Source organism: Geotrypetes seraphini, chromosome 2 (genome assembly GCF_902459505.1).
Source record: "Geotrypetes seraphini chromosome 2, aGeoSer1.1, whole genome shotgun sequence".
Lineage (NCBI taxonomy): Eukaryota > Metazoa > Chordata > Amphibia > Gymnophiona > Dermophiidae > Geotrypetes > Geotrypetes seraphini.
This window is the reverse complement of record NC_047085.1, coordinates 21,960,738-21,981,391: the sequence shown is the minus strand read 5'-3', so window position 1 is coordinate 21,981,391 and position 20,654 is coordinate 21,960,738. Positions and strand designations below refer to the sequence as shown.

The 20,654-nt window shown below is 44.4% G+C and overlaps 1 protein-coding gene across 15 annotated transcripts in view; it reads right to left on the bottom strand.

Moving 5' to 3' along the window:
* PTK2 (protein tyrosine kinase 2) overlaps positions 1–20,654 on the bottom strand; it is a 779,173-nt gene that overhangs the window by 692,967 nt on the left and 65,552 nt on the right. The window contains exon 1 of one of the 15 annotated variants that reach the window (XM_033930836.1): positions 13,701–13,723. The exons of the other annotated variants lie outside the window; for them this stretch is intronic. The gene's annotated coding sequence lies outside the window, so the exon portion shown is untranslated. Of the gene's footprint in view, positions 1–13,700; positions 13,724–20,654 lie in introns of those variants that run through there. 15 annotated transcript variants of the gene reach the window in all.

The following is a 20,654-nucleotide window of genomic DNA, read 5'->3' as shown; positions in this document are numbered from 1 at the left end:
AAAACACTCAGCAAACTTTTGCCTCGCAAACCGAGCATGTTCTGGTGTACGAGCACCTCCCCCCTGCTCTAACCAGCATTGCACCCCCCTGAACCGGCATCGCAACCACCACCCCCCCGTGCGAACGCCCCCCTGCGAGAACCGCAAAGCACCCCCGTGCTGAAAGCGGCATCCGCCCGCCCTTCCTCCCAAGCACAGTCCTTGCCGAGAGATCGAGAGCCAGAAGGTCTTGAGCATGCGCAGATGCTCAAGGCCCAGCCCAGGCAAAAGGCGGGAGCTCGCATTCACCCTTACAACGAGCAGAAGGGGTAAGGACCATGCTTGGGAGGAAGGGCGGGCGGATGCCGCTTTCAACACGGGGGTGCTTTGCGGTTCTCGCAGGGGGGCGTTCGCGGGGGGGGGGGTTGCGATGTCGGTTCGGGGGGATGCGATGCCAGTTAGAGCGGGGGGAGGGGGTGACGGAGCAGCGCCGGTAGCCTCAGGGGGGAGGGTTTGGTGGAACGAATTGTTCAAGTTTCCATTATCTTCTATGGGGAAAGTTGCTTTGATATACGAGTGTTTTGGTTTAAGAGCATGCTTCTGGAACGAATTATGCTCTTAAACCAATGTACCACTGTATTGGATTTACAGTCAGAAGAAGGAAGTGCAACCAGAGACTCATGAAATCACCAGACAAAAAGGTAGGAAAAATGATTTTATTTTCAATTTAGTGATCAAAATGTGTCCATTTTGAGAATTTATATCTGCTGTCTATATTTTGCACTATGGCCCACTTTTACTAAACCGCAATAGCAGTTTTTAGCGCAGGGAGCTTATGAGCATCGAGAGCAGCGCTGGGCATTCAGCACATCTCCCTGCGCTAAAAACCGCTATTGTGGTTTAGTAAAAAGGGAGGGGGTATATTTGTTTATTTTTGTACAGTTGTTCCTGAGGTGACATTGCATAAAGTCATCTGCCTTGACCTCTTTGAAAACTCGCGGAATATAAATGATAATTAACATTTTCTCTGCGTACAGTGTGCTTTGTGTTTTTTAAAAATTTTATTGTTGGTAGGTCATTTTGACTTGGTTATTTTAAAAGTAGCTCGCAAGCCCAAAAAGTGTGGGCACTCCTGCTGTAGAGCCATTCTTGTATGACTGGATGAGCTATATTTATCTTTTTTTTTAGTTGTTTAAATTCATGCAGAAATAAATGGCTAAATTGAATCTAATGACTTCATTAACGCCTTTCCCTTTTTTAAACCTCTATACTATTTGAAAGAGGGCAAATATCTAATTATTCCCTTCTAGCATTGGATGCTTCTTAAATTAAGTAAAAATATTCTGGCACAAGTGTCAAACCTTAAAAAAGGAAGTCATATTGAGCCATTGGAAAATAATAATAATTAACTAATAAAAATAGTACACTTTTAGGGCTCCTTTTACTAAGTTGCGAAAATGGTTTTAGCGTGTGCTTAGCGCGCACAGAATTACCACATGCGCTAGACGCTAATGCCAGCATTGAGCTGGCGTTAGTTTTCCCGTGTAGCGCGGGAGTTTGCACCTACTAAAAATGTTAGCGCACCTTAATAAAAGAGGGGGTTAATTTTCCCCACCACCAAATTTCCCTATTGCGCCCCACCCGGCTACTTTTTCATGCCACCCGGCTGGAAAAAATTTCTGGGGAGAACACAGTAGCAGATAACTCGAAGGCATCATAAGATGACTGAAGAAGATGTAAACGAAGTTGAGATAAAGAAGCAATAACTTCTTGAAACTTAAAGTGCTTTTGAGAATCCAAATAACTCATGAACTGTGGAAGTAGAGAAATAAGGAACTCAAAATAAATAATAAAATGAAAATTATAATTAAGGACTTTAGAAGACATCATGGCATTTTGATAGATGCAACGTCCACATTTGTCCATAGTTTTCCCTTCTCTTCCAGGAGGTACAGTGGCATAGACCTTGGAAGGATGGGATCTCTTTAAAGAGGACTCAACAAGCAGGGATTGATGAGATAAGAACATAAGAAGTTGCTCCCGCTGAGTCAGACCAGAGGTCCATCTTGCTCAGCAGTCCGCTCCCGTGGCGGCCCATCAGGCCTAGTGCCTGAACCATGGTCCCTGATTAATTTTGTAACTTACCTCTAATCCCATCCCTATAATCTACCTCTACTCTTATCTGTACCCCTCAATCCCTTTGTCTTCCAAGTACCTATCCAAAGCTTCTTTGAACCCCTGTAGCGTGCTCCTGTTTATCACATCCTCTGGTAGCGTGTTGTCAAACCCTTTGCAGATTACAGTTTTATAGCGAGAATCCAATTTTCCTGGAACAGCTGGTAAGGAAAAAGGATTCTCCATGCACCGATCAAAAGTCTGATTCAAAAGCTTATGAAGTGGAAGCTTAAGACACTTTGCTGGAGATTGAGGAAGAAGCATGACTTCGAGATACTCCTTGGAGTATTTGGAGCAGGTATCTAATTTAAGATCCAAGTCCACAGCCATCTGACGGAGAACAGATGAAAATGAGAGTTGATCCGCCAGGGCTTTGCCTCAAGAAGGACTCGAGGACGTCGAGGCAGCCTGTGTTGAAGATGACGCTTCAGCATGTAAAAAGGCTTCAGATGAATATGGTGACTTGGACGAGGCAATCGAATGTGGAATATCCTCGAGGTCTGACGAGGCTCAAGGTTGAAGCAGTAGAAGCTGGAGGACTATCAGCCGAAGTCGAAGCCAAAGTCATTTTCGAAGTCGAGGCCGAGGTCACCTTGGAAGTCAAGATCGAGATCATCTTCGAAGTCGAGGGTTCAAAAGAATCCATTTCGAAAAGCTTATCCACCAGGATACGAAGCTTAAAAGCACAAGGCTGAAGCATTTGGCAAGGCAGGCACGATCTAGGATGATGCTTAGGCCCAAGGCACTTGAGGCAGCGACGGTGAGGGTCCGTAATAGAGATCGCGCGCTGACACTTGCTATACTTCTTGAAGCCCATAGCAGGCCGGGACATAGAAGTGAAAACAGCCGCCGCAAGATCGGAGTCGTCGGGCCGCGGCTGAGCGGCCGGCTCCAAGAAACAGACGGAAGAAGAAAAATTTTTTTATTTTTTACCAAAAATAAAATAAAGAAAGACAAAAACAGCGATTCGTGAAGAAAATAAACACAAACTGCGGTTAGAGAAGGCACAAGTAACAAGGTTAACGCAGAGAGTAGAAGACGGACTTCTCAGCTCCGCGGAAAACTAAGTAACTGAGGAGACGCGCCCTGCGCAGGGCGGGAAGGCACTCGTGCATGAGCGGTGCGGGCGACTCGAAACTTCGAGTTTCTTCAAGCAAGTCTGCTTGTGAGGCGTTCGCATCCGGGCTCCGTCGGATGACGTCATCCACGGAAAAATTATGTTCTTACTTGTTAATTTTCTTTCCCTTAGACGCAGCAGATGAATCCAGAGACCAATGGGATAGCCCACATCTACCAGCAGGCGGAGATAGAGAAACTGATTAACAGGTGGTCCTATTGGCTGGCACTCCTCCTGTTTATTCAGTATAGCTCCTTGCCCAAGCATCCGTAACCATCAATAGGCATAGCATGTAAAAAACTTCTTTCCCATAACAAATCTCAAAATGCAATAATACAGAAAACAACCTGCCATAATAACAAACTGCGAAAGTTGCAAAAGAAAAAACCGAGAGACAATATCCAGAAAGGGTGGGGCTCTGGATTCATCTGCTGCGTCTAAGGGAAAGAAAATTAACAGGTAAGATCATAATTTTTCCTTCCCTAGCAACAGCAGCAGATGAATCCAGAGACCAATGGGATGTAGCAAAGCAATCCTCAATCTGGGTGGGAAGCAAACGCCACCTCCGCAACAACTGAAGCACAAAATGCCCCTACCGCATGCACCCCCACATCCAAGCAGAAATGGGGAGAGAAAGCACTCTCGTTAGACCAATTAGCCGCGAGACAAATCTCCTCCAAGGAAAAAACCTCTGGGCCGAGCCCAAGAAGTAGCCATTGCTCTGGCGGAATGGTCATGAAGTTCTTTCACCAACCGCTTTCCTGCCAGCAAGCAAGCAAGCATAAAGAATGTCCTCCTGGACCCATCGAGCGATGGAGGCTTCGGACGCCGCCATACGTTTGAGGCGTCCCTTGAAGAATACAAAAAGGAAATATAAACTAAAAGTTGTTAGAAACCGAGCTCGCGGAGAACGCTACGTACGTATCAAAAAATGCAGTGAATAAAAGCACTGCTCCCAATTTCTCCTCCCAGGAAGAAGGAAGGAAAAGCGAGCATGACATAAAAGAAAGGATTAATTCACCCTTTATGCCTTGTATCAAAAAAGGTTTCAATGCCAGTCTTTTAGCCCTCAGAGACGCCACCAGAAGATCACATTATCATATCTTCTGGCTTTACGCACCTGATCGTCATTGGGTCAATATATGGTGTATATATCAATTTCTTATTTTTTTAAATTCATTTTTAAAACAATAAATAGTTTTAAAGAATATTTTCTATGAGTGGTTGGTGGTTGGTGGTTAACAAGGGATTAATGAGCCAACATGTTTCACCCGTAGAGGGGGTTTCCTCAGGGCTACTATCCCTGCAATAAGAAAACCTCACTTTAGTAGGAGAAACGCTAAGTATAAATATCAACAGCATGCACACTATAAATATTAACCATACATGCCTACCTTTTTAGTACCGATTCTTCACGACATGACCACCCAATCAAAGTTTTTTTAAGATGGCCGCGGCGTGGTAAAAATCAACTTTAAATCTCCCTAAACCCGGAAGTGAGGTGTGAAGGGGAGGGGCCAAACGCCCGATCCCTTGCATCACCCCAAGGCCGGAAGGGCTTTTACACTAAGTGTCAATCAATATTTACTAACTCCCATTAAATTTTAGGGGAGGATTTCATAGAACTCCCAGGGAAAAATCACAGAAGAGATGACCATTCCAATTCAAGGTTTAACCCATGAGGAATCACAGTATCTAGGCGGTATATCCACCTTTGCTCCAGATAATTTAATTTAGCCTCCAAATCCCCCTCCATTCCTTGAGTATTCAAAGCTTCAATCACCCTCCACCTAATGTGGGCCACCTCATGTTTTTTAGACTGCCAATGGTGGACTAGGGGAGCTGTCAAATTACCCGTGACTATTCTAGATTTATGTTCATTTAACCTCAAATGTATAGCGCGCTTGGTGCGACCCACGTACACCAGAGAACAAGGGCAGACAATAATATATACAACCCAAGTCGTCTTACATGAAGTATGTGTTCTAGCCTGGATAATTCTTCCCGTACGTGGGTCGCACCAATCGCTACCCACTATGGTCTTGTCACACCATTGGCATTTGTGGCAGGGGGCGTGGGAGCCCAGAGGTTTCTGAATAGGTGTACGTCGTTTTAATAACTGACCAATGGTAGTGCCTTTTGTATATGTAAAAAGGGGGAGATCATCCAATCCCCTAAGATCCTTCAAAATAGGCCAATGTTGTTTTATGATTCTAACCATGGTCATAACCACATCCGAATATGGTAATATACAAACCAAATTTACCTCCTCCCCTATCAGAATATTTTAAAAGAAGATCTCGGTGAGAGAAACGAGCCCTCACATAAGCTTGATGAATACACTTTTCCGGGTAGCCCCGAACTCGGAACCTCTGGCTGATATCCTTAGCCACCCTCTGAAACTCAGTGAGTTCGGAGCACACCCTTCTGGCCCTCAAAAACTGGCTTATGGGAAGACTGGTTTTGAGTCTGTGGGGATGGAAGCTGGCAAAATGTAGTAGAGTATTCCTCGCCACTGGTTTCCTATATAGGGTGGATTTGGAGGCTAAATTAAATTATCTGGAGCAAAGGTGGATATACCGCCTAGATACTGTGATTCCTCATGGGTTAAACCTTGAATTGGAATGGTCATCTCTTCTGTGATTTTTTCCCTGGGAGTTCTATGAAATCCTCCCCTAAAATTTAATGGGAGTTAGTAAATATTGATTGACACTTAGTGTAAAAGCCCTTCCGGCCTTGGGGTGATGCAAGGGATCGGGCGATTGGCCCCTCCCCTTCACACCTCACTTCCGGGTTTAGGGAGATTTAAAGTTGATTTTTACCACGCCGCAGCCATCTTAAAAAAACTTTGATTGGGTGGTCATGTCGTGAAGAATCGGTACTAAAAAGGTAGGCATGTATGGTTAATATTTATAGTGTGCATGCTGTTGATATTTATACTTAGCGTTTCTCCTACTAAAGTGAGGTTTTCTTATTGCAGGGATAGTAGCCCTGAGGAAACCCCCTCTACGGGTGAAACATGTTGGCTCATTAATCCCTTGTTAACCACCAACCACCAGTTAAGCTAAGTATTTAACTCATAGAAAATATTCTTTAAAACTATTTATTGTTTTAAAAATGAATTTAAAAAAATAAGAAATTGATATACACACCATATATTGACCCAATGACGATCAGGTGCGTAAAGCCAGAAGATATGATAATGTGATCTTCTGGTGGCGTCTCTGAGGGCTAAAAGACTGGCATTGAAACCTTTTTTGATACAAGGCATAAAGGGTGAATTAATTGTATTACCTTGGATAATCCATTGGTATTCCCTTCCTTGTAAAAAATTTTTTTGTTCTATATAAGCCAGATACATCAATAAAAGAAAGGATGACACCCCCCTAGAAAGAAATAGTGGTACCATCTGAACTGATACCCCATATGTCGGAAATCAGAAATAGGAATTAGAGAATGACACGGGGAAAAAATCTGTCCCCGTCACTACACCGTCCCTGGCCCACCATCCTCTGCACCGCCCCGTCATCGTCACCGCCATCCCTTTCACCGCCCCGTCACCGCCACTGCCATCCCATTCACCGCCCCGTCACCGTCCCTGCAGCATCCATATAAGCCTCAGTACTGCGAAACACCATGAAGCCAGAAGAGAGTTCTGCCACTACTACTACTGCACTGAGAATCTGTTTCAGTGCCTCTGCCCTGTAATAAAAACCGAACATAAAATAAATCAATTAACTTGTCCTCCCTTTCAATGACGTGTCCCCCTTGTTCACCTATAGCTTGAATCAGGTCAATTGTGCACACTAAAAATGCAGGAGGATCTGGAATGTGAGCGCAGGCAGGCAGTGATACAAAAACAGCAGACACCCGACCGACTGCAATGTTCCGCCATCTCCCTCCCTCCATCTCACCTTAGATGTAGAGTATGCCGGCTTTCTTTTTCGCTCAGCCGCATGTGCGGGTGCTCATTTGTTCAATATTCTCCTCCGACGCAACCGGAAGCAGGAAGTTGCAAGAGAGGAGAAGATTGATCAACGCGAGCGCGGCTTGGCGAAAAAGAAAGCCAGCATACTCTACATCAGTGGTTTTCAACCTTTTTACACCCGTGGACTGACAGAAATAAAAGAATTATTTTGTGGACCGGCAAACTACTAGGACTAAAATTTTAAAACCCTGTTTCCGCCCCATCTCCGCAAGCTCAGTCACCTCAGTAACTATAGAAAAATAGACAAATATAGTGCAAAATATAGACAGCAGATATAACTTCTCAAAACTGACACATTTTGATCACTAAATTGAAAATAAAATCATTTTCCTACTTTTGCTGTCTGGTGATTGATTTCATGAGTCTCTGGTTGCGTTTCCTTCTGTCTGTGTATCCTTTCTTTCATTTCTTTCTTTCTGCACTCAGGCCCAAGATTTTGAATTCTATTCCCCCATTAGATCTACCAGAAACAACAACCTGTTTGCATACCTGAAAATCACTGGCTGCAGATATCAAACCTTCCTGGATAGAACTTTCAAGTTTCAAACTGGTAGACAGCAATAATGGCTAGGCTATCTCATCGATACCGCTAGGTTGACCTATAGCATCTTCCCGAAAGAACTAAAGACCATTTTGTTTAAGAAATTCTTGTCCTAGCCAGACACTCTCCCGCGAACATAACTTCAACACCTTATCCTGAATTTCTTCCTCACACTAGGTATCCACATTCCCTGTCTGCTAAAAATTCCCTCTTCATAATTGTATCCTGATATTCGCTGATGTTAGAATATTTTCAGTTGTAAGATGTAAAATAGTTATTTATATATTACTTGTTGGAATATTCATATTTATCTCTATCTCTACCTCTGTCTTTATATTTTTATTTTTATTTTTCATAAATTGTTTCTTCAGGTACTTTAGTTAGATTGTGAGCCTTTGGGACAGTTAGGGAAATTTTCCAAGTACCTATCTTATTTATTTTTATCTATTGTATCTTTGTAATGTATCATTTTTGTAAACCGCTTAGAAACCTCACGGTTATTAGCGGTATATAAGAATTAAATTAAAATTTAAAAAAATTAAATTAAAATTAAATTTAGTGCCCCCAGTGCCTCCTTCCCATGTCTTTAGTGCCCCTAGTGCCTCCTTCCTATGTCCCTCTCACTGCCTTCCACACTTTGTCCCACCCCCCACCCCCGAAGCCTGCCTGCCTGCCTGCCTGTGCCTGTCTACCTTTCTCCCTCCCTAGCCAAAGCCAGCCTGCTGCCTCCCTGCCGCTCAAAAAAAAAAAAAAGCCTCCGTCCTTTTCCCCTTCTCTTACCGCCATGCTGAAGCTGCTAAAGCCGGAAGTCTTCTTTCCGACTCAATTCTTAAGTCGGAGAGGACGTTCTGGGCCAGCCAGGCAGCGATTGACTGGCCCAGAACGTCCTCTCCGACGTCAGAATTGACGTCGGAAAGACTTCCTGTCGGCTTTAGTAGCTGCAGCATGGCGGTAGGAGCAGGAGAAAAGGAGAGGCTTTTTTTTTCTTCGCGCGGACCGGCAGAAATTCAACCGGCGGTGCTCTTCCAATTCAAAGGTGAGGTGGAGGGAGGGAGATGGCGGGGACCGCGTGATCTTGATTGCCTCACTGCAAGGACAAGTCCATTCACCGTTCCACGGGGCGGTGAATGGCCTTGTCCCCGTCCTGCAGAGGCCACTATTTTTTCTTCCCCGTTTTAGCGGGCTAGCCGCGGGTAACCGCCACCGTGTCATTCTCTAATAGGAATCCCCGTTGAACAAGGCCTGCAACATAGAAAACTGCAGAGCTAAAGCCATGGCCACAAGAAACCCCATGTTCAACGGCCCAGCCCTTTAGAGTCCCAAAAGACAAGGATGAAACGAAGCCTTCGATAAACTGAGAAGAAGTACGTGAAGATTGTACTCCAAACCGGGCTTTCTAAGAGGCGCATGAATATACCGCACTCTGTTTAGGAACTGAACTACATGAAGCTGAGAAGTAAGCGAAGAGCAATATACCTAGTCCTTGTAACAAACCAAGAATGGCACTAGAAGCTGAAGGGAATTGAACGCTAAGCCCTCAGCGATACACTTGTGCCAAAAAGGAACTCTGGAGTGGTTCAAACGTTAAGAAGCACCCAAGAAAGGAAAAACCTACAAAAGGAAGCAGAAGCCACAGGAGAAGACGACCGTAGCACCTGGATAAGAGAAGAAACAACCTGCATCGCATAACCCTTACACCCAAGATTTTTCAAAAAAACTAGGTCGTAATACTAAAGTAATACAAATATCCATGTTGATCGGACCCTAGGCGAGCAAAGCCGGAGATACCAGGAAACTTCTTAGTCCGGCTGTCGAAAGACTCATCAAATCCGCATAGTAAGGATGGCGCCGCCAATCCAGAGATTCTACAAATACTGTGCCCGGAAAGCGAGCTCGAGATGGCAAATCCAAGCCATCATCAGCCAGCGGAAAACACTGAAAAAGAGAAGGCAGAAGCGAGAAAGGAGCCATGCAGCTACCCCCTCTAACTCCCACTCCCTGGGCCCGCCGAAGAAGCTAGGAAGCTTAGAATTGAGAGACGAGGCCATGAGGTCTAGGTCAAGGAGATCTCACGTCCATAAAAAGAGCTAGAACGCCTGAGCCACAAATCTCAATATCCAGGATGCAGAAGATTACATTATTACTAATATGCACACTTTCCAGAGAGTACACAGCGCTGTACACTGTAACATACAAGAAATGGGCCATGCTCAGATTCCACGGAGAGAAAGTCTATCCAAACTCTTATCCTGATCCATAAAAGGATCTGCCAACAGAAGACGAAGATGAGAGTCCACCCATTGAAGCAGAACAACTTCACCTGCCAACTGAGTACAACACCTACTGCCCAAGCTGTAGAGAAATACCCCCATCCTAATACTGACCAAAAGGACCCTCAGCAGCAATCCGGAAGAATGATCTGAAGCTCCAGAAAGGTAGCCTGACCCTGCTCAAGAGTAGAAGAATGAACAAGTACTGAATCGCCTCTGAAGACCAGACTCCTGGAGCTGAGGATGGAAGCCACCGAGCCCCCCAACCCGACAACCCGGGATGGTTGGTGGTCATGAGCTAGTCCAGCAAAGACCGAGGCATGCCTTGAAAAGAGAAATCGCGCTGAGCCACCAAATCATACAAAGCGATGCAGGAGGAGCATACCAAATAATTGGAGCCCTGAGATACCGGGAACCACCGGAACAAAAGCGACTGCTGTAGCGTAAGAAGGGGAAAGCAAGCCAAAGTTCCCAGTGGAGTCAGCAATATGGATCCCAGAAACTGTACAGAATCCCATACTCTTGGTCATGGTAAGCGAAGAAGAATACCAATCTGAGACCGAGACCCCACGCCCAAGTCTCCGGAAAGAAACACATGTCTCCCCTATATGAATAAAAACATCACCCCGATATACCTATAAATAGTACAGGAGAAAAGAGCGCTGTGCAAATTCAAAGATGCACATGTAAAGAACTGAGGAAAAGATACCACCCTTTTCGTGTCAGTCAAATGGCCCGACTGGAAGTCATCCGAATCAAGCAGGCAGTCAAGAAGAAATTCGATGAATCGCCTGGTAGCGCCAAAACGGTACCACCGCCCACATCACCTAAAACGTTCGTGAAGCCTTGGGTAGGCGAAATGGCATGTGCCAAAACCGAAAGCGCTGCTCCAAGAGAGGCAGGCAAACCAAGTGCCGATTCAGAGTCCATAGAGAAAATGTAAATATACTCCCAGGTTGTCTGCAGAAATGTGTAACCCCGAGAAACTAATTCAGCAGAATGGGATCCAGCCTGCCCAATGCCCCCGTCTCGGGCACCATGCAGTAAGTGGAACAACGTCCCTTAGTTCCCGAACAACTACAAGAACTGTCCTGAGGACCAGTAACACTGAAAAGGGAAACACAAAACAGAGACTCCAAGAACAAACTGAAAACCTGAGGAGGATGCAAAGATGCAAGCATCCTGAAAAATATTCACAGCCCCCTGACCTGACATTATAGCGTCTTCTCCCTCATGAGAAAGCCTGAAGAGTCATTGGAATAAGTCAAGATCCCCTCAGAATGAAGTGCAGAAGGTCAGGGAATGGCAGGATGAGACTGTAGGATCTGCAAGAAGATTATCCTAGGAAAAATCAAGTTTCACAAAGTAAAGAGGAATATACTGGAACCATGAAAACAGTACTAACCTCATGCAACATGAGCAAAATACATATGTCCTTTAAAGTGAATACGTACTAGACTCAATCAAGATGCTGCATCTACCGCCCCGTGGAAAACAACAGCATCCTTACAGGTATCAGACAAAGCTCACATCGCTAATGAGAGCTTCAGGGATGAGGCTAACAGCCACATAGCGCGTGATCCTCCGCGGGTTTGATAGAATAGGTAACTGGCTCCTGGTTAAAAGGAGCTGTACAGCCCTTCCTGTCTGGTCGGAGGGCCCGTCTAGCATGTGCCATGAGAAAATGATGACAGGAAAAACCAGCATGGAAATCTGAAGTCCAGGCCCCCTCAGAAATAGAGAAAGAGAGCCCTGGCCGCAGGAAGATGCGCAGTGTCATTATGCCCATAGAGTCAGCCTGAACTTGAAAACTGTTTGTACTACCTTTAGGCATATATATCCTGTGCCACAATTAGACACATGCAGCTCAGCACAAAGGCTCAAATAAGGACAGTTACCAACAGACAAAGGCTCAATCTGCAGGGACCCCAAGAGAGACAATTAGATACTTGTGTGAAATACAGGGCACTATCTTACTGCTGATCTCACCGTGCCGTGAGTTGCCGTATGTCGCCCAAGCCCGGAGACAAACCGAGACTGGGTGACCTAGTACAGGTCAGAGTCTCTCTGGTAAACCCCTTGAGTGCTAACCCCAGAGTCCGATTAAACAAGCAGCTTCCTTCAAGAGAGTACAGCAGGAACACAGACATAGACATATAAATCTGCCTAAGCTTGTCCCAAAGCTGGTGAAACACATACAACTTGTCTGAACCGGAAAGGAGAGAAGCCCCGGCATACCCTGACCAAAGTCAGCTGGAAACAAACTACCGGAACGCTGCAGCTCTTCCGCCATCGCCAGAGACCCAAGCGCACGCCTGATTCTCACTGACACGTGACCGCTGCATCAACGCTCCTAGAAACATAGCCGGATTCAAGCCCCGCAAAATTTACCCTGCCGCAGCCTGCATAGAAAGAAAATCAGACTCAGGGAATAACCAGAAGAACGGCCCACAGCGCCGGAAAAAAAAAAAAAACATGTTCCATCTCATACGCGCTGCTATAAACTGGCACCTGCCCAATCAGCTGCACATGGCTGAGACAAACACCAATGAAAGAGAGCCTCAGAATAAACAGGACTACTATTGCTACACTGAAACCCAACAATGAGAACAAGTGCGAGCATGAAATCGCACTGCTACTGCCGCGCTGTAACCAACAAGGAAACCAAGCACGTGCATGCAAAGAGCGGGAAGTCCTGGCTCCCTCCACGGATTTCTAGTCATAAAACTTAGCCTCAATAAAATATCCATGCCTTAAACGTACATTGACCGAACCCACATTACTAAGACTCCCAAACAGAACCTGAAGTTCAAACAGACATACTCACAAGGTTGTTGTTAGGGCCGATCGAAGCCAGTTAAAGCTGGTTGATCAGCAGTAACAGCAGAATGCAGCAACTGTGGTCTTTTTTTTTTTTTTTTACAGAGAAGGGAAAGAAGAAAAAAATTGAGACCCAGTCAGACCCTCTAGCAATGGAGGGAGGGTGAGGCAGGGACCTAGGGGGGCCCAGGTGTAACCCCTAAAGCCGGCACCATTCAGCCGGACACCCCTGTCTCACTGAAGAGAAAATCTCAACAGGAGAAATAGCATTGCCAGCTCACTGAAGAGAAACCTCAACAGGAGAAACAGAATGGCAGTCTCACTGAAAAGAAACCTCAACAGGAGAAAATAATTTTCCAGTCACAGCCAGAATTCAGGAGCTAGTTGAATAGCGACCTTTTCCTGCTGGGAGATAGAGAATACTGGATAAACAGGAGAAGTGCCAGCCAATAGGACCATCTATCTGTTAATCAGTTTCTCTATCTCCGCCTGCTGGTAGATGTGGGCTATCCCATTGGTCTCTGGATTCATCTGCTGCTGTTGCTAGGGAAATGTGAGAATACCTGCCTGTTTGTCCTGGGATAATGATTTCAATGCATATCCATTGGGAAAATCCCGAAAACCTGACTGGATTCGGCCCTCGAGGAGGGACTTTGGAGACCCCTGTGCTAGACACTTGCACAGATAGCCCTACTGCAGTATGTATAGAAGAATGCAAGCTCCAAAAAACAAACTGGAGAGTATGGTATACCTGGACCGGATGGTATACATCACAGGGCACTAAAAAAACTCAAACATGAAACTACTGACCTGCTGTTAGTGATGTGTTTGTTATCTGTCACTAAAATCATCTGTAGTGCCTGAAGATTGGAAGGTAGCCAATATTACATCAGTTTTTAAAAAGGGTTCCAGGGGAGATCTGGGAACACGAAGACATACATGATTCAATGAGACATGGGTTCAGCCAAGGGAGATCTTGCCTCACCAATTTTCTTGGCTTCTTTGAAGGTGTAAATAAACATGTGGATAAAAGTTCTAGACCTCAATTTTTGAAATTCCCATCTGAACAACTGAGTTCTCTGAGAAACATCAGAAAAATATATATATTGGAGAACCATGAAAAAGATCTCATCATTTGTGAAAGAAATGAATACCTTATCTTTATCTTCATCATTCTTAAAAGTCACCATCATAGTCACTCTTAATGTAGCTTCCTGAACATAAGTCTCCAGCATGGTGGTTAAGTCTACATCTCCTGCCTCATTTAACTCTCCTCCTAAAATAGTTTCTTTAATAGAAGCAGGAATATAATAAGATTTAGAAATTTGGGGGAGAGAGAGGTAGGTGGTCCATGGATAAGACTTCTACCATATATTATTTCAACATTTCATTTGAAGAAATTACCGTACTCAAATATAAGTAGATCCAAGTATAAGGCAAGGAACCTTTTTTCCCCAAAAAAAGGAGGAAAAAAGGTTGACTTGAATATAAAACCGGGGAGGGGTTAATATTCATGTGTCCTGCCCCCCCCCTCACTCCCTCCCCAGCAGGCTCTGCACTTAGTCCCCCTCACTCCCTGCCCTGCCAGGCTCTCCATCCTGTTTCCCCTCCCTCCCTGGCTCTCCACCCAGCCCCCCTCCCTGCCCTGTACCCTGTCTCCCCCTCGATGTCCTGCAGGCCTCCACCAGGCCTGTTTATGACCTGGAGGGCCAGGACTGGAGGGATCCCTCTTGTCCCAGCCACTGCTGGTCCACCAGGTCTCACAGAAGACCCATCAGAGGCCTACAACATGTTCGAGAGAGGGTGGGACCTGAATATAAACATAGACCCCACCATTTTGGGCCCCAAAATCTCAGTTTATATTCGAGCTCCACATCCAAAGATGTAGCTGCACGAGATGGGCTATCCATCCAGAAAGAGAGCTAAGTTGCAATATACAGATGGAGGTGCACTCTGCCTCCATAGCTGGAGGCACATGTTACAGAGCTGTAGTCACAGTGAAAAATTCACAGGAGACATGCACTAGCTTCCAAGATGGAGCAAGGCTCAATATGCAGAAATGGAAAAATGTTTTACTTCTGCTGAGAACGGCATGAATCCAAAGATAACAATATATGCAAGATCCCAAGATGGAGTTGTGCTCCATCTCACAAGTAAAAGCTGCAGCACCTTCCAGAGAGGGACCCACACTCGTTTTCCAGCAATGGAGCCACATTCACCCAATACAGACAGCTGGGCTGGATCTCCAGGGATGTAGCTGCGAATGACCTCTATAGAGGAGATGGTGCACTGTACCCAGATATGCAGACAGAGCCAAAATGCACTTTATACTCGAGAAATGGGCAGTGCTTTACACTCCAAGATGGGGAACTGCCCCATGGCTAGGAATGAACAGTACTCCACAACCAGCAACTGGGCTGGGTCCTGAACCCAGATAAAGGTGAGAGCTGAACTGCCAGAAACAAATTCAGCTTGTCCCGAAGAGTGCTAGAAATGCAGAAAACTGCCTCAAAGGGCTCAACAGGAAAAAAAAGTAAAGAAAATAATCAAGGCCATCAGACCCCGTCCACAACCAACACCAATCATAACCAAAAGCTCCAGCTGATGTGTGGACAGTGTCCACCACCCAGACACCTGCCCTCAAGGGAAAAAAAGAGTGCTAAGGATGTCCAGACAAGAATTGGTCCTGGCAACCCTATGCCCCAGGAACAGATACAGATGAAACCCGTTCCAGAACCTCCCTCCAGGGGAAGGGGGGGAATCATGGCTCACCAACATACCTACATGAGCCCATCTATCCCTACAGGCCTAATCAGAATAAAGTGGCAGGAGTTCTCCTGTGCAGGGAAGCCAGGCTTCACACAAAGGCAGCAGGCAGTTACGCCAGCCTCACCAAAGTGGTAGTCGTTCACACCGAATCTGGGCCTCCTGTGTAGTGTATACGCATCCCCTCCCAACACTGTTCATTGCTTTCCACAGCAGGAGCAAAGTTTTATCAAGCCAGCCACCAAGAATAGAAACCGACGGCCACATACTTCCTCTCCCTCCCCCACCAGAAATGCCACCAAAGAAATCCACTACCCAAGCCACCCCCTTCTTCCTCATATTGATTTTTGTCAACATTTGCTCATTTCTGATCTGAAGATAAAGGGTTACTTCTGAAAGATATCAAAACAAATATGAAGTTAGTCCAAAAAAAAAAGTATCTTAGTTCTTTTGTTTTATGTCTATCTACTCATTATTACCTTTAAAAGTGGACTAACATGACTACCACACTGTTTTAACTCAGGTATTCAGAGCTTGTTCCTACAAATTTACACCTCCGAGACCCTCCCTCAAAGAGAATACCTTTATAATGGACGAAGAAACATGCTCTAGACCAGCGGTCTCAAACACGCAGCCCGCATGCGGCTCTCCAGGTGCTATTTTGCAGCCCGCAGTCTGGACGCGATCAAAACAGCATTTCTCTTCCCCCTTCCCTTCCTTTTGGAGCATCAGTGTGTCTGGCCGGCTCAGTCGATCGTTCCGTTCAAAGCCGCGGGTTGGCGCCTCCTCGCGCTATCCACTCCTGCATCGGAAGCCTCTCTGACCTCACAACATTAAAGAAACGCAGGTGTGGATCTCGCGAGGAGCCGCTACCCGCGGCTTTGAACGGAACGATCAACTGAGCTGGCCAGACACCCTGCTGCTCCACAAGGAAGAGAATGGAAGGGGAGGGGAAAGAGAAATGCTTCTGCTGCATAGGAAAGGGGGACCCTAGGGAAATGCTATTGCTGCTGCTGTACAGGGAAAGGGAGAGTGAGGGAAAGGGGAAGAGAAATGCTTCTGCTGCACAGGAAAGGGGAAAGGGAAATGCTGCTTCTGTTGCTGCTGCACCCAATTGGGGAAAGAGAGGGAAGGAAGGAGAAGGAAGACAAGGGAGAGGAGAGGAACAAGAGAAGCCAAGTTCATGGGAGGGAGGGAAGGAAAGGAGATATCAGACCATGGAGGGGGAGGGAGATATGCCAGGGCATGGGGGAAGGGAAGGAGACAGATGCCAGACCAGGGGAAAGGAAGGAAGGAGGGAGGAAGAGAAAGGAAGGAACGAGATGCCAGACCATGGAAATAGGACGGAAGAAGAGAGAGATAGGAAGGGAAGGTAAGACATGGAAACGTAGATTTTGAAAAGAAAGCAGAAAAATTGAACATTAAGTTAATGCCAAAGATGGATGCAAGGCAGAAAGTGAAGACGGAGAGAAAAACAGTCAAAGGACAAGAAGGCCCTGGAAACATAGTTGAAAGCACAGAAAAATAAAGTCACCAGCCAACAAAGGTAGGGAAAATGATTTTATTTTCAATATAGTGATTGAAATGTGTCAGTTTTGAGAAAGAAAAGATATTAAACTTTAAATGTGAGGGCTGCAGAAAAAATAGAGTACTTGGAAGGCCGCAGAAAAAATAGTTAATGAAATTTGGTTTATTTGAAATATGAGTACTCTCTTATTGAGGATGTTTTTTACAGCTGGCCTTCAGTACAGACATTCTGTAAGTCTATTCCAGTGGTCTCAAACTCAAACCCTTTGTGGGGCCACATTTTGGATTTGTAGGTACTTGGAGGGCCGCAAAAAAAATAGTTAATGCCTTATTAAAGAAATGACAATTTTGCATAAGGTAAAACTCTTTATAGTTTATATATCTTTCCTTTTAACTGTTTAAAGGAAAGTTTTATAAACTATAAAGAATTTTACCTCATGCAAAATTGTCATTTCTTTAATAAGGCATTAACTATTTTTTTTGCGGCCCTCCAAGTACCTACAAATCCAAAATGTGGCCCCACAAAGGGTTTGAGTTTGAGACCACTGGAATAGACTTACAGAATGTCTGTACTAAAGGCCAGCTGTAAAAAACATCCTCAATAAGAGAGTACTCATATTTCAAATAAACCAAATAGCTCTCAACAGCAAACAAACTAACAATAAGGCACCAAAGAATAGCTAATTTGTATATAATTTTTTTTAATGACAGAGGGTGTCAGAGCTGTAATGAAACTGTGCCAAAATGTACGTTTACATTTCCATGCCATACAGACTCAGCATGTTGTCAGCTGAATATCAGTCGACACTCCTTATAACATTAATCATCATAGACTCTCAATTTTTTTTTTTTTTTTTAAATTTATGTTTTTATTCAAATGAACCACATCAACATATATCATCGAGCAATTTAACAACCACGCAGTGCTCTGGTGCTATACAATTTCTTTATCACTAAAATCACCCAACCTTCCCATCCCTCAGAAACAGGATTGAACCATGTTTTTCCTTCATGGCAACCCTGTCACTTTTGTCAATGATAAACAAACCTGTAAATTAACCCCCTCCACTCCCTGACTGCCCATAAAGCTCCAAATTGCAAGTTCAATAAGTGACTACATGCAAGGAAAGGAAGATTTTCCCCATACTGGAGTCCAAGTCTGCTGTAAAGTTCTCCATGCAGTGGGCAAACCCTTTTGGGCATCCAAACTCTCCCATCTTAACAGCTGAAATATTTAATTTCTCCAGTCCATTAACGAAGGTAGCTGTGGCTGTCTCCAACATGCAGAATCCTGAGCGGAGTAGAACGGGTACAAGTGGATTGATTTTTCACTCCGTCAAAAATTACAAAGACTAAGGGACACGCGATGAAGTTACAGGGAAATACTTTTAAAACCAATTGGAGGAAATTTTTTTTCACTCAGAGAATAGTTAAGTGCTAGTTTTAAGAAAAGTTTGGACAAGTTCATGGAGGAAAAGTCCATAGTCTGTTATTGAGAAAGACATGGGGGAAGCCACTGCTTGCCCTGTATCAGTAGCATGGAATATTATTGCTACACCTTGGGTTTTGGTCAGGTACTACTGACCTGAATTGGCCACTGTGAGTACAGGCTACTGGGCTTGATGAACCATTGGTCTGACCCAATAAGGCTATTCTTATGTTCCTCGCCAAGAGAAAACCTCTGTGCAACAGAGCATTGGTGCCTTTCCTCGTACCCAGGGATATAAAATTGGAAAAGAATTGTATATTCGCTTGTTAAGGCAACTGTTTATACAGAATACTGTAATGCTAAAGTCAGCCAAAACTTTTCTCCAAAACAACCGAATCTGTTAAAAAGTCCAAAACATGTGACAATGTTGCAGGAATACTCTGACATTTGGGACATTTTGCTGTCTCTGCAATTTGAGCTCTATTAGCCTCAAAACCTCTCTCTTTAAAAATGCCTACGAGATCTATTCCTAGGATTACTTGCTCACAAGACTCAGACAATAGCCAGACATCAGATATTCCCTGTTTCCCTCTCATTCTCCCCATTTCCCTTTCTTTTTAGTTTTATGCAATGTATCCCACCCATCTCCCTTTTGTTGCATGTTTTGTCTGTAATGATCGTGCAACCTGTCTTTTTTCCATTCTTTATATTTTAAAATTTTTTTATTTTTGTACAAATGTAAACCGCTTTGGTAATTAAAGTGGTATATCAAGACTAAATAAACTTGAAACTTGATAAGGTAAAATATACATCTACAGAAAAAAAAACCACCCAAAAACTGTTGTTCCTGCAAAAGTGGAGAGCAAGTGAGGGGTTTTGTTTTTTTTGTTTCTAGGGTTGTTTTAAATATTAATATTTTTCATCAAAATGCAGATACCCTCTACTGTCACCAGCTTCGAGGATGAAAGCTCTGAATTTCATGCAGCCGCCATCTCTCTTATAGCCCCATGCTGGGTCCAAATTATGCAAGTTGACTTGGTAAAAAGATAAACTGGCCTTTGTGTCTCTAGCTAAAGTGAGGGTCTCTGAAATCAAATCAGCTGCATCCTTGTTTAACATCCGGGCGTTTAAGGAAACAACATAATGAGCCTCTTGCAAATACAAATACCAATCCTGATGTCCCATGTAGCCTTCTGTAAAGAATGCTACAAATGACTGCATATGCCTATCATCAGTGACATCGCGCACAAAACTCAAGTCATTTGTCATACCAGCATTTTAGATATGACTTGAATTGAGTTCCTTATTTCCTCCAAAGAGGAATACTGTAGAATGAGGCAAAAGCTTGACCTTTTTGCACAACCAGTTCCATGCTTATCAAGTAGACCTCAAAATAGGATGATGCTTAGATGATAAAATCAAATTAAGTCTCTTAGCATATAAAGCAAAGTTACTCACCTATAGCAGGTGTTCGAGGACAGCAGGCATATATTTTCACATGTGGGTAATGTCATCCACGGAACCTGGGACAGACAGTCAAAAGTGTACTGTCAATTTAAAACTTTAAGACCACCTATATCACATGCGTGTTAGTACCTTCCTGACCGACATCAGCTTGAGGGACCTGCAGTTCAGTAAGATAGCTAAGAAGTCAGCTAAGGGAAGTAGAAAGGTTGTGAGAATATGTACCTGCTGTCCTCAGAGAACATCTGCTGCAAATGAGTAACTTTGCTTTCTCTAAGGACCAGCAGGCATTATATTCTCACATGTGGAACTCCCAAGTTGCCAGGATCATGCCTCTGAGAAGAGGGTTATTGACAACTACCATGAGCCTGGCAAAACCAAAAGGTTTGGAGGGAAGCTGGCATTTGAGTAGAGAATAAATTTTGTAGAACTGCTTGGCTGAACTGACTAAGTGACTATCTCGACTGGAATGATTCTCCAAATAGTAATGGGATGTGAAGGTGTGAATTGAGTACCAGGTGGCTGCTTTACAGATGTCGTCAATATGAGTGGAACATAGATGGGTTACTTAATTCACC